Genomic DNA, 27,153 nt, shown 5'->3' on the forward strand with positions numbered 1-27,153 from the left:
TTTCTCAACGCATTCTGTAATAACGTGTAATCTAACGACGCATATTTGAATGTTGTTGTTATTATGTTAATAACCATACTATATAAGCTAGCTTCACCCTATAAAAATCACGCAATATAAGTAACTAAGCCGATAAACATAATTAAATGAATATAAGTAGACAAGATGAAAGATGAAACGGGTAGATGAATGTCATTTTAAAAGGTATAATCATAGGTATTTTTGGTGCTGTATAGCGTTCACGCAGACGACGTCGCGGGCAGCAGCTAGTATTAAAATAAAGAAAAAACGATTTAGTTATTAAAATATATTCTTTTCTATATCTTAAAAGAAAAAACATTACTTTTTTGTTATAATGTCACTAATATATTAAGGCCAAGGACTAAATATTTAATTATAACAATCGCAATATATTTAAAGCGTATTAATTAAAAGAAAAATGGTTTAATGTTTAATTATTGCAATAGTAAGACCTTGTGTTGTAGCTTTATTTGACGGATGACGATACAAATAGACTTTGATAAGTCTGACTATTTCACCTGTTTTCAAAATTAAATTGAGACTGTTATCTCAACTGCACCGATCAATCAATTTCTCGGACTAAGAATCAATCTCCTACGTGTGTTCTCCACTCTACGTGACATTGGCGGAATCAACTTTGCTTCTCTGGCACAACTGAAAGCCATTAAACCAATCAATCAATCAATCAATCAATTGATCCGTTTCTCCTCAATTAACAAACTGCATAATTAAGATTATAATTACGCGAATTGAAATACATCATAAAAAATAGTAGAATTTTATGGTAAAAAGAATAATGAATCAAAAACCTTTTACTGTTGGATACTGTCATCCGTCAAACAGCATTTTCCACAACTGGTGAAACAGGCCCTAAGTATCATATAAATCATTTATATAATGAAATGATGCTTCTGTTGACTGTTGCTAAATCAAATTAAGCTATGGATAATTCTTGCTTTTGTTACCACTTATATAGAAATAAAAATGGAGATTTTGATGATAAATAATTATTTTTTTTTAAATAAATAACCTTGTTTTTTGAATAAACTTTACAATTCAAATACTTCTTACACCTAATTTCTAATGGTGTTGGTTTATTTTTCAAAAGTATTGTATTTCAATTGAAAATAAACGAATATCAATTGTATTAAAACTAAAAAACGAGGTGCTTTAGACTACACGACTGAAGACTTCACTGAAACTTTCTATCTTCACTAACTTATATCTCTCTCTCAACTTCCATTCGCCTTGCCCAATCACACTTTTCGTAACGCTCTCGTCACGCATTCGCCAACTTACTCCCCAGGGCAAAAAACGAAAGAAGTTTTACTTCAAAAATTATAATTTTTATCGACATCAAGACTGTTTTATACTTCTGATCAAATTTTCTAATAACGTGACATTTTAATCTAACATAATTTTATTCTACATTTTATTGTCTATGATCGTTAGTTGACGAAATCAAAATGGCGTCTTTCACGGGATAGTACATTATTTTATCCGCCGCACACTGGATAGTAATAGAAAATATTGTGGATTAACTTTTTGTTTGTGCTAAAACTATTTTGTGAACGGATATTCAGTGTTTTTGTGATAATTTATTTACACCGTACCATCTGGAATTACAATTCATCATTCCAAAGTTTCCGCAAGGTATGTCCCCTTTCACTCATCGAATATTTTAAACGGTTAATGCGCTAATTAAAGGCTGTGAGACTATTGTAATCGAAAATACTCTAAAATACACATTAAAGTTATCGATAGATATTTTGATGCAGTCCGGAAACTGCGTTCTTTAGTTCAGTAGGTGAGTCAGATGAACAGGTTTTTTTTTTGTCGAGGACGCGACTAGTAGGCGAGGCTGGGTCATATCTTCACTTTTCATATCATTCATGTCGTGCCATCAACGGCGTAGCTAGTCAGGCCTCACGTCGTACCGTATGTCGTCGGCAACCCACTCTAGACTAATTGAATTAGGCGCGACCCGAGCAATTTCTCTAGGCTCTTGAAGAAATAATGCTATATTTTTGTGCATTTTCACTTTTTGAATTGCTCTCATGTGTGTCAATGGACAAAAAATAATATAAATTTTCTCTTAAGGTAAACTATGTTAAGTTTCCTTTAAAATTATGTACACTTGTTACCAAATAGATATTTTAAAAGTTATTAGAAAATTTCGCGGTTATCGCGATAAAAAAAGTATAATTTGTGTCAATGATGTTAATTATACAATTTAACAAACACCGGTCAACCAACATTCCATGCTAATGAACACAATTAGAAGGAAATTGTAATGTATTTATTCTAAAACTGTAAAGTATAATAGAAAATCATATAAATTCTCTTAAGTGTGTTATGAGTGTATGCAGATAGTGTTATCAAAAGGAATTTATCTTTAATCTCTTATGTCAAAGGAATTGATATTATTTTTGTGTTCCATAAATATGTTCATCTATTTGACATATATTAAACTATACTAGTGGTCGCCCAGAGGCCAAAATTTAACCATAATTAAAGATTTAAATTAAAGAAAACTAAAAAATAATGGAAATAAAGAACCTTTTTCAAATTTTTCGAATTGACTACAGACTGACAATCAACAAATATGTGTATGTTTGTGTGTCTCAAATACGTTGTAGTGTGTGTAATTTTTTTTTCATTTATTTGATATATTTTTATGCATGATTAAAAAAAATTTAACATACTGCACTCCTTCTCTGTGTTAACTATAAGTGTACAAAATTTCATACTCCGCCGTCTGCACAATTTTTGTAAAAAGGGGTACAAAGTTTTTGCTTCACATATTAATATATAGATTTACAAAGATTTATAGTTGACATAATGTTTATTGATTACTGATCGAGGCTGATACTGATTGAGGCTAAATTAGGTTTCTATAAAGATATTTCTTTATAGGATTTGAAACCTATATTTGTATTATATTTACAAATAATTTATTTTTGGCCAAGTATTTAATTGACACAAGCCACATAATTATAGTTCAACGGTATTATTTAGTTAGTTAGTTCAGCCTATTAGGCCTTCGCAAGTTTGTGCCAGACATCCCGGTTTTCTGCAAACCTCATCCAGCCTATACCGCTATTATATACATATGTATTATTATTGCTTGTTTCTTTGTACATAAGGTACATTTGTTTGTTACATTTAGCTATGTTAACACAACTCTTTCTCAATTTTAGTATATATATGTAAAGACATACAGGTTTTTTGTAGTTTATGTACCTCTATAGTTACAATATGTTAATATAGTAATAATCTAAAATTTTATTACAATTATGTAAATAAACGCCGACAGAAATGACGCCGCGTTGGCGCAACGGTCACAGCCATGGATTGTACCTGTTGCGCTGGCGGTTGCGGGTTCGATCCCTGCACATGACAAATATTTGTATTGGCCATACAGATGTTTGCCGTGGTCTGGGTGTTTGTGCAGTCCTTGTGGGTCTCCCCACCGTGCCTCGGAGAGCACGTTAAGCCGTCGGTCCCGGTTGTTATCATGTACACCTGATAGCGATCGTTACTCATAGTAGGGAATATATCCGCCAACCTGCATTGGAGCAGCGTGGTGGATTAAGCTCTGATCCTTCTCCTACATGGGGAAAGAGGCCTATGCCCAGTAGTGGGCTATTACGGGTTGGAGCGTATGTAAATAAAAAAAATTAATCATTACATAATTATATTGCAAGAAATATTATTTAATTACATGGGAAATATATGCATATTGTGTTGAACAAAAAAAAAATGTTTATTACTTTATAATTACATTAAAAATAACCTTTTAAAATAAATTTAAATGTAATATTTAATCAGCCAATCAGATAGGGCAGGCTGTCAACAGTATTAAAAAATTTAATTCGTAAAAGAGACTCATAAATATGCATGCAAAATTTCAGTTTTAAAAATCATGATAATTTCCATATGCAGATGTGAATAATATTCTTAAGATCTGTCTTTATCAGTATATATTTTGATAAAAACTTCTCGTGTTATCATGACACTATCAATAACTTTAGGATGCCTAGATAAAAGATAACGGTGTGTCAGTTTTTGTACTATATAATTATTATATATGACTTTATGATAATTTTTCCCTTCTTTAAAAGTGTTTCTTGAGAAATTTAAGTAATAATTTATGAGGCTCAGGCCCTGTTTTACCACTTGTAGATAATGCTATTTAACGGATGATGTTATCCAACAGATAAATTTGGTATATTGTCCTTTTTATCATCTAATTCCACTATATTTATTCACAAATATGAATTTAAAAGTTTTAGTTTGTTTATTGAAGAGAAACAGGTCTATTTGTGACCTATGTGCAGGATAAACTATCCATAATAATTGGTGAAACTGGCTCTTAGTATGTAGTGTATGACTTATCCAATTAGGCTTCGAAGGCTAATTGGATAGATAATTAGTAGACATTCTAGATAATAATTTCCTAGACCCTGAGTGGTTTTAAAATAAAAATTTCAGTCTACATAATTATTTATATACTTTTGAATCTTAAGTTTTTATAAATACACATGGTTTTAAATATGTTTTGATACCGTTGTATTATATATATTGTATTATATATTTCACTAATTTGTTACTTAAAATAATCGTAAAGTATACATACATTGAAGAAAATTAGTCAGTTAAAAGTAGCTTAGACACAAGATATGATTAGGTTCGTAATATGGTTTTGTTTACTGTTACACCTCTTGTTTTTAGGAGAAAAGAACCTGCAAATATTTTAATGTTATATTACTACAACTGTCAGCTGCTGTGGCCAGTAAATTAAAAAAAAAAGTTCATTCACTAATATAGCCACCATTAACATATTTTCTTGAGAAGCGTCTCTCTTATTTCGTGTTTATAAGAGAACTCGCTGTATGCTATGAATGTTTCAAATGCGTTAATTTGAGGAGAAAAATAGCGCCTAGCCTTCCTCGGTTAATGGGTTCGTCTTCTTCTTCTTTTATAATTGGACTCCCATAGGAATTGCCAAAGTCAGAGTGTTTTCCATCAATTACTTTGAAGACTCTGCTCGTAAGATTAGCGTTGTGATACTACAAGGTTATGTACGGTTTGCTTCACACCACTTATTCGTCTAAAAAACAAACACAACCAATATTAGTATGTTAGAAAAAAAAACATCACATTTTAATATTGGTTAATGGGTTATCCAATACAAAAAGAGTTTTTCAATTTAAACCAGTAGTTCCTATAATTAGCGCGATTAAACAAACAAACAAACTTTTGAGCTTTATAATTATAGGTACCTCCCATTTATGTCTCAATATATTCTTTAGTAAGTTACTAAAACTATTTTGTAAATTTTTGTTTTAAATGTGTATGCTTCTACCTGTAATATCCCACTACTGGGCATAGGCCTCTTTCCCCATGTAGGAGAAGTATCAGAGCTTAATCCACCACGCTGCTCCAATGCGGGTTGGCGGATATATTCCCTACTATGAGTAACGATCGCTATCAGGTGTACGTGATAACAACCGGGATCGACGACTTAACGTGCTCTCCGAGGCACGGTGGGGAGACCCACAAGAACTGCACAAATACCCAGACCACGGCAAACACCTGTATGGCCAATACAAATGTTTGTCACGTGCGGGGATCGAACCCGCAACCGCCAACGTAACAGGTACAATCCATGGCTGTAACCGTTGCGCCAACGCGGCGTCAATCGTAAATATGTAAATGTTTTTAAACTTATCTGTATAAGAAAATTAAATCATCCTTTAAAAAAAAACTTTTTTAAAAAAAGGAGGCATCATTAATTGAATATGTCATTATACACAGATAAAACCTGTGAGTTAGAATAGTATTTATTCCCTGGTGTTATTTTTATATCCACAAATATGTGATCGGACAGACAAAGTAACAAGTGAATCATATTTTATTGATAAAAATATCCTGTTTGTAAACCGCTATCAGTGTTTTTTTATTGAATATGTTTAAATTTATTCAATTAGTGTTCCCGTTTTATCTGAATTTAAAATAATTAGTTAAAATTTAATGAGTTTGACCGTGATAACTGAAAATGAAATGTATATAAAAAATCAGTTGTTTAACAAAATATTACACGCTATGTTCAATAAAATCGCCTTAGTATACCCTTTTCGGTATTTTTTATCTTTATGTCTATATTTTTGTGTATAATAATAGGTATTTTAGTAATATTGTGCTAGAAGAGTTTCAATTCAGCCTATCGCAGTCCACTGCTGGACATAGGCCTCCCCAAGTTCGCGCCACACATCCCGGTCTTCCGCAATCCTCATCCAGCCTACACCGGCAATCTTACGTAGATCGTCGGTCCAACGTCCCGGAGGACGTCCCACACTGCGTTTGCCAAGACGCGGTCTCCACTCTAGGACCCGTCTACTCCAACGGCCATCGGTCCTGCGACACAGATGACCAGCCCACTGCCACTTCAACTTGCTAATTCTGTGGGCTATGTCGGTTACTTTCGTTCTCTCGCGGATAGTCTCATTTCTAATCCTGTCTTTGAGAGAGACCCCAAGCATAGCCCGTTCCATTGCACGTTGAGCGACTTTAAACTTGTGGACCAGTCCCTTCGTCAGTGTCCACGTCTCGGCTCCGTATGTTAACACAGGCAGGACGCATTCCTCGAAAACTTTAGTCTTCAAGCATTGCGGAATCTTCGAAGTAAAGACTCGACGGAGTCTGCCAAACGCCGCCCAGCCCACCCGAATCCTCCTATCGGCCTCCTTCTCGAAGTTGTTGCGGCCTAGTTGGATAGTATGGCCTAGGTAAATATAATCCTGAACAACTTCGAGAAGGGTACCATCGACCGATACCGGTATCGGTATGACTTGGTTGTTAAACATAACTTTCGTCTTATCCAAGTTCATACAGAGACCGACACGTCGGGAGAACTCGTTTAGGCCGGCCAGCATTTGGCCTAACTCATGCAGCGTCTTCACAAAGATGACAATATCGTCGGCGAAACGAAGGTGAGAGATGAATTCACCGTTGACGTTGATGCCTCGTTCCCCCCAATCCAATTTGCTGGAAGAGTTTGTCTGTAAGTAATTATGGATGTTTCAATATTACTAAAATGTTGTCAGTTTGGATTTGGTTCTTTTATTAATTTTCCGTTCTATTTATGTAATTCATTTTAGCGTTTTTAGCTTATAAAACGAAAAGTATGCGAAATAATGTATTATCTACACTAGGTTTGCTCTTCATAATTTTTAAAATGATTATAATTTTTGCTGAAGCGTAAGCGTAACTGAGGTAGGGCTCAGCAGGAAATGTCCTCGAAGTACCTTGACTTTACAGAAGATTACAGCTAAATATTACTATTCTTAAGCAGTGTCCAGTTAGTGCAGTGGTGAGTAAGGTGACCAGAGCTCCTGGGGATAATTTGGGGTAAGATCGGCAACGCGCTTGCAATGCTTCTGGTGTTGCAGGCGTCTATAAACTACGGTAATCGCCGCGATGTATATAAGCGTATAACTTCCGCACGACAGAAGCGAATTATTTTTTTTTTTACTTTATGGATAAGGTTTGTATAAAAAAAAATATTCACATCATATAAAGTAAGCACTTATACGTTTAACACACAACTCTCTTTATATTGCACAATCGTGTAATACACAGTCATTACACGCATATTATGTCATTGCTTAAAGAGCTAAAGCGATATTACGTCTAAGATATTTTCGTTTTTATAAATAAAATTTTATTTGCTAAAGATATAACACGTCGCGAAACGGTCTTAGTTTAGTTGTCCATTGGATGCGTTGCTATATAGAGCTAACCTTGTTAACCGACTTCCAAAAACGAGGAGGTTTCTGTACTTTTCGAGTTATACCTATCTAATATTGCGTAGATATTCACTTGAATATTTTTTCGTCGACCTACGTTGTATTATACCGCATAATTTTTCACTTATTGTACCGATTTTGATGATTCTTATTTTATTTCAATCAAAAGTTTATGCTTGACTTGTGGTCCCGTTTAAATTGGACCGAGATCCAATGTCTACTTTTTGACTAATCTTCGATAACGCGTATTTACTTGACTACTTTTTCGTCTACCTGTACTTTGCATTACTTGTCAATGTAATTAAAATTGTTTTTTTTTTTTTTTTTTTTCGTTTACGAGCGAATACAATTATTTCGTATGAAACAGGCGGATAACATTTTATTTCCGTTGCTAATATCAGCCACAGCGTGATATTTTATAGTATAACATATATTTCTAAATGAAACTATAGTCCTATCATGTTGCATCAAAATCAATGCAATATTTTCAATTTTTACCCATTCATACAATTAACTGTAATATCAGTCCTATAAGAAATTATTATTATTTTTAAATGACATATTTCTGGTACAGCGACTTAAGTATTTTTCTTAAAAATCAAACAAATTATATCTTCGTTTAAATATCGTGTCATTATTACGTATGACTGCAAATATACTGCATACTGCATTAACCACACGGCCACGTGTATGCGGTAATACACAGGTACACGTTGCAGATAAAACTTACCGCAGTTAAATTATACTAATGGTTTGTTATATTAAATGTAATCTAGAAATTTTATCAGTTATCAAATTTTATTAGAAATATTTTTACTATATTTACTTTATCTGTAATATAAGACGTTGCATCGTACCAAATTTCATCATTCTGAGTTCACGGGCAGGATCCTGTAGGTTTTGATTTCATTGTAAGTGTCAAAAATTTGCAGCATTATGGCTGTATCTTTTGATGACGTTGGCTTAGAAGCTTGATTTTTTCACAGCTCCAAGGGACAGTAGACCTGAGTATTTGATATGGTTTCCAGCTTGATACTTCCACACGTTTCTGAGAAAAAGGGTCTTGACAGAGACGGACAACAAAGTGATTCCTATAAAGGGGGGTTAAAAATGACTTTTTATTTGTTTAAATTTTTATTACTTTGTAGAAAGTTTACTCAGTTACCCAGAAAAGTCGATTACTTAGAAGATTTAAAAATTCCAAAAGAAGTAACGATTATTTTAACTTCGAATGTTTTATAGTTTGAAGGATCACGTCTATCGCGTCAGTAAATCTATACTTCTATACTAATATTATAAAGAGGTAAAGTTTCTAACTTTGTTTGTATGTAGGGGGTAATCTTCGCAAATACTGATCGGATCACGAAAATTCTTTCACTAAACAGAAAGCTACACTATTCGGGAGTGATATAGGCTATATATATTTTATTGTTATTGAACAAAAAATCTGTAATAAATAATAGTATATGTAAATCTGTACTGTGTGGCTACGGTACTAAAGAATTTAGCTACCCCCTCTCTTCCCGTGGGTGTCGTAAGAGGCGGCTAAGGGATATCACAGTTTCACTACCACCTAGGAACTTAAAAAGCCGACCGGTGGTGGGATAACCATCCAACTGCTGGCTTTGAAATACACAGGCCGAAGACGGGCAGCAGCGTCTTCGCGGCGACAAAGCCAGCCCTGCGGTCACCAACCCGCCTGCCCAGCGTGGTGACTATGGGCAAAACACATGAGTTCACGTTATTTTTGGCGTAAACTTGTGGAGGCCTATGTCCAGCAGTGGACTGTATAGGCTGCAATGATATGTAAATCAGGTCGGAGAAATACGAGCCAGATCAAAACTTTACTATATGTATGCATCACAAAAATATTAACGCCCGAAGTGGGCTCGAGTCGACTAGTGTTTTATAAAATTAATATATTCTTGCAAGTATTACTCAATAGTTTACATTTCATAGCAAGGTTTTATTTAAACTCGCAAGGTTCACACGTGTAGGTCAGTTGTCGAAAGTTGGCTAATTCATAGTACACACTCACGCGAATATATTTTAAACTTGCTATAAAAATCAAAACTATTAACATTAAAAAAATAATAATATATTTAACGGTTTTCCGTGATTTTCGCAAGCGCAGAACCGAGATTTTTGGCGCCAGCTTGGAGAGGACAGACAGTATATGTCCAGCAGTGGACTACGATAGGCTGAACTGAAAAATAGATCAATGTAACTAAAAAACGAATGTGCCTAGACCACACGATTGAAGTAAAACTTAGAAAACGTAACTCTCTCTCTCTCTCTTTCTATCTTCACTAATTTACTTTCTCAACTTCCGTTCGCCTCGCCCGATCACACTTTTTGTAACGCTCTCGTCACGCATTCGCCAGCTTACTCTCCAAGTCAAGCGTGCGTAAAGATGTTTTACTTCAAAAAGATAACTACAAAATGTCACTAAATTTTCTAATAGTCTAAACGAAACATCGGCTATCTTTGTTCACGCTTGTATAATCGTCCGCGTGCGAGAGAGACAGATTGATTTATCGTTGTGAGTAAAATTAAAGTGTTAGCTGAGACGTCATAGTACACTAATTAACAAATACAACATCTGAATGTGTGGTGCGTGCCCGATGTAGTTAATTTATATCTAAACAAATACATCTTACTACGTAAAATTGATGATGATTTATTTATTTATTGATTTATTTACTAGCTGCCCGGACAGACTTCGTTTTGTCAAAAGTTAATTGTATTTTTTTTTTTTTATATATATATTAAAACCGTTTAAGGCCTTAAGGAACGTACAAAAAAAATAGCCGAATCGGTCGAGTCATCCTCGAGTTATGCGCTTAGCAACTATATTTATATAGATTAGGATTACCAACAGAAATTACAACACATTACAAAAAGAAATATTTTACATAGGTAACTAGATGAAAGAGATAAGAAAGATTAATTGTACTTGTTTTTAAAGGTGCAACATGCAATAATCAAACGGTAATATGAAAAATGAAATTTAAAACTGAATCTGACCCCGCAAACTTTGTTTTGCCATATGTTTTATTAACCTTCTCAATACCCCCCCCCCCCCCCCCCTATAACTTAGGGGTATGAAAAATAGATGTTGTTCGATTCTCAAACTACCCGATATGCACACAAAATTTCATGAGAATCGATCAAGCCGTTTCGGAGGAGTTTAACTACAAGCACCGCGACACGAAAATTTTATATATTAGATTTTAAAACAAATATAATTATTTTACAATATTATAAATAAATAGTTATGCAAATACACGTCAATAACATTGACATTTACGAGTATACTCATGTACCTGACTAGATAACTAGTATAATTTCACGCGTGTTCATCTCAATGGTTACAACTTACAAGCTGTTGTCTGCGACTTTTTTCGTCTATAAAAAGGTAAAAAATAAATGCATTATACTCCGGGGGGTGGAATTTTTAAAAATATACTCGGTAGAAACGCTTGCTTATTAGTCACGAAAGATGGCAGAAGTTTAATAACTTTCAAACACTATTTGGATTTCTAAACATTTTTGAATATCATATCAAAAATTGACCGCTCCAGCGGGGTTCGAACCCGCGTCTCCGACTTACCGTGTCGGCGCTCTAGCCAATTAAGCTATGGAACGATGCACCCGCTCGAGCTATTTGGATTTTACTCGCTATAAAACTGTAATTATATTTCAGTCAGCGGTCAGCTACTTATGACCAACTCCTTTAACCCCCCCCCCCCTCGTATAACTTGGTTGTATGTAAAATAGATGTTGGCCGATTCCCAGGCCTATCCGATATGCACACAAAATTTCATAAAAACAGTCCAGTCGTTTCGGAGGAGTATTGTAACTAACATTGTGACACGAGAATTTGATATGTAAGATTTTTCACTGAATTTTTTGTTCAGTAAAAAATATAGCCTATGTCACTCCTGAATAGTGTAGCTTTCTGTTAGTGAAAGAATTTTCACGATCGGATCAGTATTTGCTAAGATTACCCCTTACAAACAAACAAAGTTAGAAACATTACCTCTTTATAATATAAGTATAGATGAGAAATTCAATAAATCAACAATTTCAAAAATATATTGTAAGTATCGGCAATCTGTCTAAACTGTAAAGGAGAAACGATTTTTGAAAATTTGAGCTATTAAGTTTTATTATTTACTAGCTGTACCCTGCGCGCGTTGCGACGCTTTTTTTTTGTTTGGTCGTACCAACTCAGCAACCTTTGTGGGCTCATGCACAACACTTGGCTGATAATCATGACATGATCGAATGCATAGTTTACGATTGTATAAAGGACATACAGACAAACTATACAAATAAATAAAATTGGAGTGTCTGTTTGTAATAATAAAATAACCGCTTTTGACTAAATACACGGTACATTTACCAAAATAACATTTTTTACAATTTTTTCTGTCTGTCTGTTTGCTCCGGCTAATCTCTGAAACGGCTGGACCGATTTCGATGAGACTTTCATTGCAGCTGATATAGTAAGGAGTAACTTAGGCTACTTTTAATTTATTAATTATTTTATAACTGCAAACTGAATAATACGTTTTATATATATATATATATATAAATAAACGTAAACTACAGTTTTATATGTGTACGCGTGTATCACGTGCACCGCGACGCGTCCGGTGAACAGTTAGACGAGCGACGCACTTACAGCGGGCTCGGAATAGAACGATTTATGATTAGAAATATTTCTAAGTCTCTCGTGACTCTTTTATATGTGTTAATGCGTCGTAAAGTCTATTTTGGTGCGATCAAAGGTTTTTTGTAATGTTTGCTTTTTTTATTGGATGCTAGAATCTATACTATAATATTATAAAGCTAAAGAGTTTGTTTGCTTGAACGCGGTAATATCATGAACTACTGGTCCAATTTGAACAATTATTTTATATATATATATATATATATATATATATATATATATATTAATATATTACACGCTAAGACCAATATCAGCGGAGTACCAATGAAGAATGTTTCAAAAATCAGGGTTATTTTTTCATTTTGAGAGCTTCCGCTGCGTGAGCTGCGTTAACAGTAAAAGTCGCAAACGTCATGTAAGACAGAATTTTTCCTATTCCACGCCGACGAAGTTGCGAGCAGAAGCTAGGTACCTTATTATATCGATATATTATGATCTCTTATGTTTTTTCGAATAAAAATAACGTTTAGAATTTTTTTATAGATAGTTTATTGATAAGTCACAGTTGCGTGACTAATAATTTAAATTGCTTAAATTTACCAATTGCTGATAAAGCTTATGGTAGACTGTCAGACCAATTAAAGCGGCTGAAGGCTCCACGTAGGGGTTTGGTCGGTATTGCACCCCCAAGTGCTGAGACCGACATACGGTCTAGGACTGCCCGGGCGTCCTGGATATCACTTGTAAATGGGTTCCCCTGCGATACGAATAAAAAGAAATTCCAGCGGTAGTAAACATTTCTTATCACGTCATGCTGACTGCTAAATATAGAAAAAAAATGCTGAATTGATCACATACTATATTTATTAGACATTCTAAAGGCAGCCTGTATATACGTGTAAGGTGCATGATTACACACATAGGAATCTTGTGCACAAGTCATTTCACAAACCGATGCGATGATAAATAATAATAATATTCTATTTTACACACAAAGAAAGATATAGTTGTAACAAATAAAGATCTACAATAGAGATCTTATCGCTAGCCTCTAATTCTAACTCTGTATATAGGACATAACATAAAAATAATTGTGTGTTAAAAGAGTAACAGAACCAATTTTGTGCTTTAAAGGTTTTTTACCGTAGCTTATTAGACGCTTGCAACACCAGAAGCATCGAAAGCGCGTTGCCGACCCAATCCCAATCTCCCCCCCCCCCCTGAAGAGTATTTTTAAGTATTTAGTATTTTAAAACAAATTTTGGAAAGTAGTCTATGATCAGTAGAGGATGACAATATGCATAAAACACTTGTCGCATCACGCCTAATGTACCGAATGGTTTTAGAACGAAATTTGTTATGAACTGATGATTGATGTTTGATGTTACACCTTCGCAGAAAGTCCTAAACTGATTGTAAAGAAACTTTGTTCTTAGATAGCTGGAGACCCAGAATAAGACATAAGATACTTTTTACTCCGACGAATTAAGCGAATGAAACTGAAAGCGAAAGAGTCACAGCTAGTATTTAACATAATATTAGTTTTTCGCAAAGGTCATCCCTATCGATATGTTTCAAATTCAAATTCAAATTCAAAATATTTTATTCAGCATAAAATTATTACAATTTCTTACTGAACGTCATGAGTCTACTACCAGTTCGGAAAGAAGAAGCCTCTGACCTGAGAAGAACTGGCGGAAGAAACTCAGCGGGACTAATATCATTTTTTTTTACAGTAATGTTTTTTTTCCCAAAGCAAATCGAATTGAACAATAATTTTATAAGTTGAAATAGCCTGGAAGCGATCACATCATTCCCAAGGCGTACTGTCTTCTAGAAAATCATTAATCGAATAATATCCTTTACTACACAATCGTTTTTTCACAATTTTTTTAAATTTAGCAATAGAAGCTTTTTGAACGTTTTCTGGGAGCCTGTTGTATAAGCGTATACATTGTCCATAAAAGGAATTACTGACTCGGCGTAAGCGAGTTACAGGCACTACAAGTTTATGTTTGTTCCTAGTATTAATGCTATGCATGTCGCAATTCCTGGGAAATTCGTGTATATTTTTATGAACATACATAACATTTTCGTACACATATTGAGAAGCAACAGTCAATATTTTTATTTCTTTAAACTTATCTCTTAATGATACTCTAGGGCCTAAACTATAAATTGCACGAATAGCTCTTTTCTGCAGGACAAAAATAGTATTGACAGTAGCTGCATTTCCCCATAATAAGATTCCATATGACATAATGCTATGGAAATAACTAAAATATACTACGCGAGCTGTATCTACGTCAGTAATAAGTCTAATTTTTTTAACCGCGAACGCTGCAGAGCTGAGCCTATTCGCTATCCCCTCAACATGAAGATCCCACCGCAATTTCGAATCTATAGTGATGCCTAGGAATTTAGTGGACTCCACCGGTTTTAACATCTCTCCTCCCAATTCTACACCATTATCAACAAGTTTAACATTAGGTGTCGTGAATTTTATTAATTTTGTTTTTTTGTTATTTAATAATAAATTATTTGAATCAAACCAGTAGACAACCTTTGAGAGAGCATCGTTTACATCGTCGTACATAAGTAAATTACGTTTCACCTTAAAAATAAGTGAAGTGTCATCAGCGAACAATACTATCTCATGCTTGTCCTGTACAAAAAATGGCAAATCATTTATGTAAATAAGGAAGAGAAATGGGCCAAGGATAGAGCCCTGTGGAACCCCCATATCCAGAGGAGCCCCAGGAGATCTCTTACCATTTACATCAACCCTCTGTATTCTATTATTCAAATAGGAATTCAGGAGGCTGAGTGCCCTATCTCTAATCCCATAATGATGCAGTTTCCTGATCAACGTCTCATGGTGCACACAATCAAAGGCCTTGGATAAGTCACAGAATATCCCAAGAGCATCCTGCGACCTCTCCCATGCCTCAAAAATATTTCTAATTAGCTCAACACTAGCATCTGTTGTGGAGCGACCTTTTGTAAAACCAAACTGTTTCTTATGTAGTAGATTGTGTGCATTAAAATGCGATAACATTTGCCCGAGGATGATTTTTTCAAAAATTTTACTAAATGTTGGGAGTACTGAAATTGGTCTGAAATTATTAGGATCTAGGGTACTGCCTGATTTAAAAATAGGAATTACTTTACTGTGTTTCATTAGATCAGGAAACACACCATGTTCTATACAGCCATTAAATATAGTAGCTAGATGAGGTGCGACAACATCAATTATCGAACCAACGACTTTTACAGATAAACCCCATAGATCAGCTGTTTTCTTGACGTCCAGGCTTCTGAAGGCTATTATTATATCTTTGGGGTTTACAGGTTTAAATGTAAATATTACATTACATTCTTTAACGTTTTTCTTTAGCAAAAATTCGGCAATGCCTGGAGACGAATTAAGTGATTGCGTTGTTGAAAGCGGAATGTCAGTGAAAAATTTTTCAAACTCAGATGCAACTTCTCGGTCTGAGGTAACAAATTTATCATTGACATTTAACTTAAAATCGAAGCTGCGATCTGTGACTCTTCCACTTTCACAAGCAATTATGTTCCATGTCATTTTAATTTTATTATGCGCATTTCTTATTTTGTCTTTAATATACAAGGATTTTGCCATGGAACATACTCTTCTAAACATTTTTGAGTAGGCACTTATAAAAGAAGCAAACGATACACTATGATTATAGGCTTTTTCACTGTACAATTCATAAAGCCTTTGCCTGCTCTTATATATGCCAGTAGTTGCCCATTCACCAAATGTCAAGAGACCCCCTGAATTGACTGTTTTTGAAGTAAATATTGTAGAAAATTCAGTTTTTACTAATTTAAATAAAGAGTTATATAAGTAGTTAGGGTCATTAATGTATGATAAATAAGGAAGTTTTGCCACAATACTACCTCTAAACTTCTCCATACGTGTAGCACTTATAGGTACAAAGGTCTTTTTTAAAATATTTTTGTTGACATTTAAAGAATAAGAAAAGGAAGCTAACTGGCCACAATGGTCTGAGCTTAACTTATTAATAATAGCTTTAGAATAAGGTTTACAGTTTGTAAATATGTTGTCAATACATGTAGCACTAGTAGCAGTGATTCTAGTGGGTTCAGTAAATAAGTTATGTAGGTTATATGATAGAAGCATAGACTTAAATCTCACACTTATATTAGAATTATCTAATAAATCAATATTAAAATCCCCACATACAACAATAGCCTTATTAGAATTATTTGATTTTAACAAAACTTCTTCCAATACTTTCTCAAAGTACTCATATAACCCACTAGGAGGTCTGTATACGCATACAACAATGAAGTGCTCAAGCTCTACGCAGGCTAATTCAATAGTTTGCTCAACAGAGAGGCTCACAATGTCTTTACGTTCTTTATATTTAAAAAGTTTACTTACAATTATTAAAGAGCCACCGCGTATAGCTTTTTCTCTGTTGAACATACTAGCTACCTGGTGACCGCTGAAGTTAAATATGGACTGGGAAATAGAGAGCCAGTGTTCTGTTAAACATAAAATATTGATATTTTCACCATTCATAAATAACTCCAGTTCAAGATCTTTACCTAGCATGCCCTGTATATTTTGGTGCACCAGGTTTACAGTATATAAATTTTTACAACTGTGGGCTTTCCTTACCAAATTATTATGACATTTATCTGATTTAATGTCATGGATTATTAATATGCTAGAGGTTTCCTCTGTTGTCTTAATAATTAATTTAAATTATTATTTGGAACGGATTCCACGTCAGAAAATGTCATATTACAGTTTTGCTCAATATGAGCAGATATCAAAGTAACCAGATTATTGGCTATGTCAGTTTGTATATAATATGATAGCACAGATGTTATCTGTCGTTTAAAGAAAAATGGTAGGCTCAGCCTACTATATGTCAACATATAATTATTATTGTTCCATAAATTATTTATGTCAATAACATCAATTTTGTTACTTTTTTTAATATTTACATTTAAATACTTACAAGTAGTTATTGTGTGCATTAGATTATTAATGTCATATCTTAACCTATTTTCCTGTGGCAATTTAGCTAAATAAGGTAGTGTAAACAATAAAATTTTATTTATATTTAACTGATTCAATCTATTTAAAATGTTTTCCATTAGGTGTTTGTTTACATTACCCCTTCTCCCAATTAATAAAATAATAGTTGTGTTGGGACAGTGAGCCTCACTCAAAATGCTATTTACTATTTGATTATAAGTGGCTCCGGGCATGCAATGATTGATTACTCACTGGCCCACACAAAAATCACTCAACAATACTCCCATACCTTTTCCTAACTCATCACTGTAAATTTTTATTTTATTTTTTTCCTCAGGAATAGATATGGAATGTACAGGTAGTTGTACATTATAATATTTGGGGTCGGTGTGAGTCCCCGCAGGCCGAGTAAGGGATTCACTAGTTAAGCTAGTATCTATCTGCCCTGTTGGACCGGAGGCTGAAAGGTGGCATTCGCAATTATGATAATTAATAAAAGAGTCAAAACGCTCGAGGTTATTGTTGCCAAGTTTCACCAGGTCATCCATGGCAGATATGTGTTCAGCAATTTCTTTCTGAGCAGTACTGTATTTAGATGTTAATATTTCTAAACTATGCTTTAAATTTCCAATCTCAGACCGCAGTGAGCTAACATCCGCCTCATAGTCTTTTTTTAATATATTAATTTCTTGACAGTATGATATCATTTTTGTTTTAATTTCTATTTTCTCTTTACAAATAGTTTGCAAATAATATCGTTTGGAACTGTTCGGTTACATCACTAGCGCAAATATTTCAACTCGGCTCGGTAGCCTTACGAAATGCAAGTATATCTATCTGTTTTACCGGTTTCCATTGTCTTTTTTTATATCGCTGATTGCATTTTCAAATTTTACGAATTTAAAGCGAGACACAATTTTTTACTGTACTTAAATCATTTGACTTTCTTTTTTGAAATAGTACGTAAGCGCAATTATGATAAGAAGATTATATAATATGGACGGGTTAACTTTTTTTTTTAATTTAATTCCAAGCAAAAAGTAAGGTATTAAAATCAAAATTCTACTTACTAAAAATAATTTAATAATTTATATTACATTATTTAAAAAGGAAACTAGACTTAATTTATTCTAGAGTGATAATCTTGTCGCGCTCGCTCTTCGCAATATGACTGTGCATATGCTAATTGACTCATTCACCTGTAACATCCCACTGCTGGGCATAGGCTTCTTGCACCATGTAAGACAACGATCGGAGCTTAATCCACGACGTTATCAACTGCGGGTTGTCAGATAAATTCCCGCCACATACAGGCTCTGGGTAATTTTTTTTTTTTTTGTTACGTTAAAATATGTATTTCCACAGCAACTAACTAGTTCAGTTCTTATTAGTAACCTGTTCTTGACAAATTCTCAACAAGGAATGGGTGTCCTCGTCACATGCGGATGTTTGCATACCTATGTTTAGTTAAATCATTTACCATCTAATCAATAACGGAATCTATAAAGTTAGCTTACTGTTTGTTATAGGACACTGGTTAAGCCCATCTAAAAAAAAAGGTATATATTCATACAAAAACTGGAAATAGTAAGATTTAAGGACTTTGAATGAAAACGAACTTGAAATGGATTTAATAAAACACTTTTTTCGGATTTTATCGCGGTTTATTGTTAACTTTTGATTCCCGACGTTTTGATCGATCGTTTTAACTCGCGTTAAGGAACATATAGCTGACTTAAAACATCGTCGCTATACTAAGTCCGCAATCTGTGAACACAGTCTAGACACAGCTAGCCATTATATTAGATTCGATAAACCACAGATCCTCGCAAAAGAACACCGATTCCAACCAAGGATGATCCGTGAAGCTATTGAAATTAAAAAACATCCAAATTTCAATAGAGAAGATGGCTGGCAATTACCACCTGCTTGGGACCCCATTATTAATATAATTAAATCAAAAACCAAGCATAATTCACCACAGATTAAAGACTCAATTAGCACATTCTGCGTGGATAGGGCTATATAAGATATTGATGTATGTCGGGTAGTTTCGAATAACTTTGTAACGTTGGGACGTCTGACACCTCAGTCCTCCCGTGACCATGGTTGCTGTAAAGTATCCGAAACGTCGGGAATCAAAAGTTAACAATAAACCGCGATAAAATCCGAAAAAAGTGTTTTATTAAATGAGTAAAATTCGCGTAAACATTAGAAAACAATATTGAAATGGATTTTTATTTTCCAGAGAGAAATAAGTTTCCCTCTAGCGTAGTCGTATTTATAATTGTGTTTGTTTACCAATAAAATTTATAATATATTTGCATGTACAAATGATGACATAAAATTGTTTTTAAGCCTTAAATGTTAATTTTGTTGTGATTAGTACGTATCGTCTCTTCGAAGTCGGTAAATAAAAAGCTTCACAGCTCGACAGGCTAGTCTCAGCGAAACGCGCGTCTGACACGCTTTCCTTTCCGACTTTGTACGCATTCCCTTTGCCTCCACTGATTAAAAGGCAAACACTCAATATTTGCTAGGTGAAAACCTCGTCTTTTTTATTATTTGAACATTATAATCAATTGACTATTGTAATAATCGTTTAATGTAAATATGAAATAATGTACATATTATTGTAATTGTACAGTGGAGAACATCAACTAACATTTTACTACCGTACCGATTTGATGATTATTTTTTTATTTAAAAGCTAGCGCTTGTGTTTCCATTTGAATGAGATCTGATGGTGCATACGGTTACTATACTTGTCGATGTAAACTTAAGTCGGTTTCAAACACAATTATTTCATACACTGTCTACAAGTACGAGTTATTAATTACTTAATGCCTACACAATTGTAGCGAAATCGTAATAAAATCGTTTTGTACATCTACAATAGCAGGTAAAACCACAGAGTATAGCTAGTTAAATAATATTTAATGTAAAACTATTGTGTGTATTAAAACTGAAAACGGAAAAAAAACTATGATGCCTTGTATGGTTGTATGCCTTTTTAATTAATCCACGAACGTAATGAGATAAATCCTTTATTATCGTTTATTTATTGTTAGCGAATGTTCTCGAAATTCTTTAATAATGATTTATTTCATAGTTTGAAGTGGCTCATTAATTATAATGGGAATATGTTCAGTTGAAATCATTTTTATTGTGCACTTTTTACTCTCGTGGAGAAATCGAAATCGTATTGGGTATTGGCGTGTAAAGTTTGAGGAGCGCTGATGTTTATTTTGTGGGATTTTTGAAAAAATATATACGAATATACCATATTTGTTGTTTACAATGTGGATTGATCGTAGAATACGTTCGTAAATAGAGGGCGACGGCTTTGCTTAGCGTGACAAGATAAGGGGAAATTGTTTTGTGTATCTTGAAAAAAAAAAAACTATTCGTTAGCCTTTATGCTGTTTTAATCACGAAATCAAATTTAAGGGAAGGGCCTAGCTTTTTAAGCGACTTCATAAAAGTATAAGGTTCTCATTTCATTTTTAATCATTAGGTGGTATTTGTTTAATGGTAAATTTTTGAGCTATCTTTAATAATGCGTATTTACTTGACTATTTTTACGTCGACCTACGTTGTATTACCGACGCAATATTGATTAGGAGGTTACTGAAAGTATAACAATGGGATAGAGAGGGCCCCCAAAAAATGGTAAAATTCTGCGTGACGTATTTTATGGACGGCCTCAAAAACAATCATGATGAACATTCCGTTTTACATATAAATTATATAAAACTGTTTTTTTTTTTTTTCAGAACAAAAACTATTAAATAAGTATCGTATATTTATGCTGTAAAATAATCGTTGAAGAAAATGGCATTTATAAAATAAAATAACAAGATTTGATGCCATACAAGTGTTTTTAAATGGTTACGAATTTAGGTTAGCGATAACAGAGGATAATACCGATTGCAAACGTCACAATATGTTCTTTATGAAACCTTTTTGAGTAACTACTAGCTATTATTTACTGGAAGGATTGGTCTAGAACTCTAGACTGCTTCAAACTTGGAAATCTTTCCCGGTCATCGATTACTTTTTGCTACTCATGTTTCCACATTACGAGTATAGTTTACTTGTTTCAGCTTTATGTATATGTAAAAGCGTTTACATACATACATATGTATCAGTGTGTCCATTCATCACTTCAACCTATCGCAGCCCACTGTTGGACATAGGCCGCCCCAAAAATTTCGTGAACTCATGTGTTTTACTCATAGTCACCACGCTGAGCAGGCGGGTTGGTGACCGCTGCTTTGTAGCACCGAAGACGCTGCTAGTGTGTCCGTTATAAATAGAAAATTCCTAAAGTTAGTAAGCGAAGTAGTCCAAGTAGATGAGGTAAAAAAATAAAAAAATGCAATGATAGGCTTGCGTTTGACCACTATTTTACCTGGATGATAAGTGAAAATGCGGTTAAAAATTAAGGCTCTTAAAATTAATTCGTTATAAAAATTAAGGCTTTTCAATTATATAATATGATTTTTTTACAAAGCTTGTAAATGCACTACGCTTAAGATACTTTTATAATAAGTCAACAAAACAAAAGTTATATAAAGTATAACGCTAGTCTTCGGTATCTTAAAAATGAAGTTGGAAAATAGCACGAATTTGGGCAAAAAGGTTTACAACAGAATTTAAAGCACTGCTTCTGTTTTACCGATTTTTTGTACTATAAGTACTGTTTAGAAATGGTTTACAAGTATATAGGGTTGTATTCATTCTTCATATATTTAATCTAAGCATATGGAAGGCTTATGAAGCGAATTAGAATCGTTGTGATTTGAAACTCGATGAAACAAAAATGCGTCACGATAAAGAAGGAAAGCATAAATGTATAGGAGAGAATGAGATAGAATACATTACTGCAAAAAACGCGTAAGTAGGGTTACACGTTTTGCATGTCGCTAACCTATTTTTTTGAGATCGTGGTCATCGTTGATAGAAGCAATCGCAATAGCCGCTCCACCTTCCTACAACTTTTCAGAAGTTTCTAAGCCGTCTGTGATTTGCACGCACGCACGCACGCACGCACGCACGCACGCACGCACGCACGCTCGCACGCTCGCACGCACGCACTTTTTAACCGACATCAAAAGAGGAGGAAGTTTCTCAATTCGACCGTATATATATTTTTTATGTGTGTTCGCCGATAACTTCGTCGTTTATAAACCGACTAGCGACCCGCTCCGGCTTCGCACGGGTATAAAATATAATTATAGCCTATGTCATTCACTGAAAAAATGATTAAATACGATCCAGTAGTTTTGATTTATTCATTACTGCCCGTGACCCGCACGCGTTAACTTAGAGTAAAAGCCGGCCGGAACCGCCGCAAACGCTACGTACCGCGATTTTTAAATCTGTAATATCTTCGAAAATATTCATTTAAATCATTTGCTGTAAAGGGCCATATAGATCTATATTAAATAAAAAATATATTTAAGGTATTTAATTGGATAAGGATTAATGCTGTATTGGTTAAAATCGTTTCGAAAATTAGCCATTATTTGTCGTAAAAAGTAAATGACAAAAAAATGTTATTGTGGGATATCCATAAGAGATAGGTATATACCATCGCGGAGTTTTCTGTAGACCTTTTCAATGTGTATAATACTTAGTACATTATTTTGATAAATCTCGTAGGGTTCAGCCTGCGTTTGCAATTTAAGCGAAAAAAAAATAATTATTTACGACATAACATTAGAAAACTCAAAAATAACAGTATTTCTCCACTATTTAATGGATGTTATTATACATATAAACCTTCCTCTTGAATCAATCTATCTATTAAAAAGAACCGCAACAAAATCCGTTGCGTAGTTTTAAAGATTTAAGCGTACATACATGTGCAGGGACAGAGAAAGCGACTTTGTTTTATACTATGTAGTGATTTAGATATTCGAAGGGCGTGGCATCCCAGAGAAATCGAGGGGAACCTTCGAAAATCGTATTGGCGTGTTAATTCTTTTCGTCTACTTAGTACTACGTACTACTTTATCTGTAGTCGATGTAATGGAAGTCTGTTTTTTTCGTTTGCTAGCAAACACTATTATTATATTTTTATTTGTAAAATATGCATTAACAGATGCGTCCCGAACTAAAACATGATAGTTTGGGATCGCTCTCGCAAGCTTTTCGTAATATATACCCGTTATTAAAATACCTTCGATACGTTGTTAATTTTAAAAAGCAGTCAACAGACCGAACTTGTATCGCGTTAATTATATTTATTATGTATTACAGTCAAGGTTGGAATTTACCGTTTTCATCTAATTTAATTAGATTTTATTTTAATTGTTGTAATTTTAAATAGTTGTGACGTCAGTTTATTAATCATCATTTATTGTTTCCGTTTGAAGCGTATTTGTTCTATCTTATTAGTTCGTAATTATTATTAATAACGTGACGTGCTGTCTATTATTAGGTGGTGACTTTAGATTCGTTCAGAAATCATGACTAAACTTATTATCACAGCCAAAGGAAAGACGACCGTGCATATGCTAATGAAATATGAATGAAGATAGCTCTCTCAGCAGTAGGTGAATCAGACCCTCGATTATTTCTCTTCCCAGTAGACGATAAATTAGCACCAACGAAACAGTCGATCGTTGCTGTATAACCTTTTCTCTTGACCGTGCTTTGCGATGAAAAGCAAATACTAACAAGCAAAGACTAATTAATTGCAACATGTATTCCATTCGCGTTGGTATTGTTAAGTGATCGTGTGCAAGTTCGTGAATGGAGCGATTTATTGTTTTTTTTTTTTTGTCGTAAGCAATATTATTGAATTTTTGCTATAGAATTTGGTAAAGCGTTGAAGTTAGAAGAAATAATGTTTTGATATTTTTTTATAAAAATTTAAAGCTTCAATAACTACATTATTATCAGACATTTTTAACCATCTCACATTATCAGCCTATGACCCAGTATTATAATTTTAAACGTACAATAATATTATTAATACGGGAAAAATTAGATTTCTTTCACTGTTTTTAAAATGCTTTTACCAAGATATCGCTACGTTATCACCGAGCGACATAAGATATTTTATCGGGAGAAAACGAAAGAGCCGATATTATAGTAAGTGTATGTAATACACGCGTGCGAAGCCTGCCTAACTGAAGGACAGACAACGCAAGAAACAAGCACATACGTACTTTCGAGATTGTAGGGGAAAACTAAGAGAGGATTTTTGGATCTTCGCATCCCTAAGGGCTTAAAAAATGGGGTTCGAGTTTTTATGAAACCATAGTTCAAGTCGATTTTCTAATCGAAGTTATAAAATCATCTTAGACCACGTCTCAAGTATGACATCACCCACACAAACAAATCACATAACAAACACAACGCTGTCGTGGTGTGAGTAATCGATCTGCACTCGACGGTGACATAACTAAGGAATGCGTTAATTTTGCTTATAAATATACATTTTAAGAGTATTTTATTAAGTATTTGACCTTTGGGTTTTCCTCGTGTTTGAGTTGACTAGACGTGACGCGCGGTTTCACCCGTTTTTTAAGGTTAATATTCCGCTTCTGTGAATTGGAATGTTTTGCTGTACTAGATTAATGTCGCAGTTTTGTCTGTTTTTTTAAAGAATTTTGGTGTGTAAGATGCTTATAAGTAGTTTAAGATTGTCAGCTTTTTATAATATTGACTTACATGGGATATTAACTTGACGTGTTGGCGTAGCGGTAACATTCGATCCCCGCTCACAACAGACATATCTATTGGCTATATAGATATTTGTTGTGATCTGGGCGTTTGTGCTTGTGTATTGTGTGTGTTTCCGGACCCCCGACACAGGAGAAAATCCTAATGATGGCCGTTGAGTGTGAAGCGTTTACTTTATTTATATATGGTATTTTTAAAGAATAACAATTAATATCCATCCGGAATATTCTAATGTATATTTTAATGTCCTAATGTCGACCGCGAATTTTTCGGTATTAAACAGAGCGTATGCAAAACGAATCTTTAAAAAAAAAATAGGTTTCGGGCCTTAGTGTACACCTTTTTTTTTTAAAATCCCGAAGTTTCCGGTAGTACAACCACACTAACAAACCTTCGCGTTAATAATATTAGTTTCTGTAAACTGGTTTTCTAATATAAAAGTACTAGCGACCTCTGTCCGTCTTAATTTTTTTCACGATAAGTAGTCACCAATATAATATCAAATAAAAAATCTTCTCCGAAACACGCTGCATCTTGTAGTATACGTATTATTCCGATCATTTCAGTAGTGTTCGCAGTATAACCGGACAAAAAAACCGTCTCTCCATTTATTATTTGACATCTCGTAATAAAGTAATTTTTAACACGCCCGCGGACCGCATTATCTGTCTGTTTTCCAAATTGATTTGGGATGCAGAAAAGAAAATCTTTAACTTAAACACACGCTCGGATGTTCCTCAGCAGGTAACTTAATGTCTATAGGTTTATAATATATATATATTTTTTTTTATAAATAAATACAAATAAATACACATATTACACCAAGACTCGGACCGGGAATCGAAATAACAACCACCTGAGCAAAAAGCAGTGTCACTGCAAATTAAGCCAAAGGGCTAGTCAAAGCTCAACACACGCACATAAATGGTTTTTGTAAACGCACATGTAATAAGCAACATAGACGAAGTAGGGCTCTCAGCTAGTATACAAACTTTCTTCAAGTCCCAATCAGTAGCTGTCGACATAGAGACGCACCCTGAGAACTACACATTGTTACGTTTTTACCTTCACACACCTACGATCGACTGTTTCTGTTCATTCTGAATGACATAATAAAAAATCTAACACTGGAATAGTATGAGAACTGTATCAGTATGTACGATTATATTATTTGTTTACAAGTTAGATATTGTTTTTGAAGTGAAAATAAAGCGATTTTGTTTTAGATGTGTTTGTATATCTTAGTTAGGCGAAATTAAAAGCATGTCTCGTATTCAAACTATGTAGTAGTAGTACTATTTGATTATAATTACATAGTACTTATAAAACAAAGTCGCTTCCCGCCGTCTGTATGCTTAGATCTTTAAAACTACGCAACGGATTTTGATGCGGTTTTCTTAAGTAAATAGAGTGGTTTCAGAGAAGGGTTTATATGTATAATACATGCATATAATATAGTAGAGGAACACTGATAGTTTTTGCAACCGTGCGAAGCCGGGGCGGGTCGCTAGTTTATTTAATATCATTAAAGTAATATGATACACAATATGTCTTAATTCAATGACTCTCGTTTCTATCCACTACGGTTTACATGTTTATAAAACTATTTAGGAAGAATAGAATAAAGAGGTCGTAAGAAAAAGTATTTACCATTATTTTTTTTTAATTAATCTAAACCAAATCGTCTATTTGGTGCTAAATTACTTTTTGTAATTTTGCTAAAAGGCACATAGGCAGCTTCATATTTTTAATGAAATGTTCAATGCTATTTGTCAAGAAATAAAATACTCAAAAAGAGAATCATAGATAATAATAATTATTAAAAAACTAAAAAACGCGCTTTTATAAATAAACCAAACTAAAAAGGAATAATCTTATCAAAATAGTGTATGGTCATCGGTCCT

General features: G+C 33.9%; 1 protein-coding gene across 1 annotated transcript in view; it reads left to right on the top strand.

Annotated features, from left to right (window-relative positions):
- The first annotated feature begins 1,456 nt into the window (after positions 1 to 1,456).
- Positions 1,457 to 27,153, top strand: part of LOC123667017 (serine/threonine-protein kinase 10) — a 67,608-nt gene continuing 41,911 nt past the window's right edge. The window contains exon 1 of the mRNA XM_045601026.1: positions 1,457 to 1,674. The gene's annotated coding sequence lies outside the window, so the exon portion shown is untranslated. The remainder of the gene's footprint in view (positions 1,675 to 27,153) is intronic.

This window comes from Melitaea cinxia, chromosome 27 (genome assembly GCF_905220565.1).
Source record: "Melitaea cinxia chromosome 27, ilMelCinx1.1, whole genome shotgun sequence".
Lineage (NCBI taxonomy): Eukaryota > Metazoa > Arthropoda > Insecta > Lepidoptera > Nymphalidae > Melitaea > Melitaea cinxia.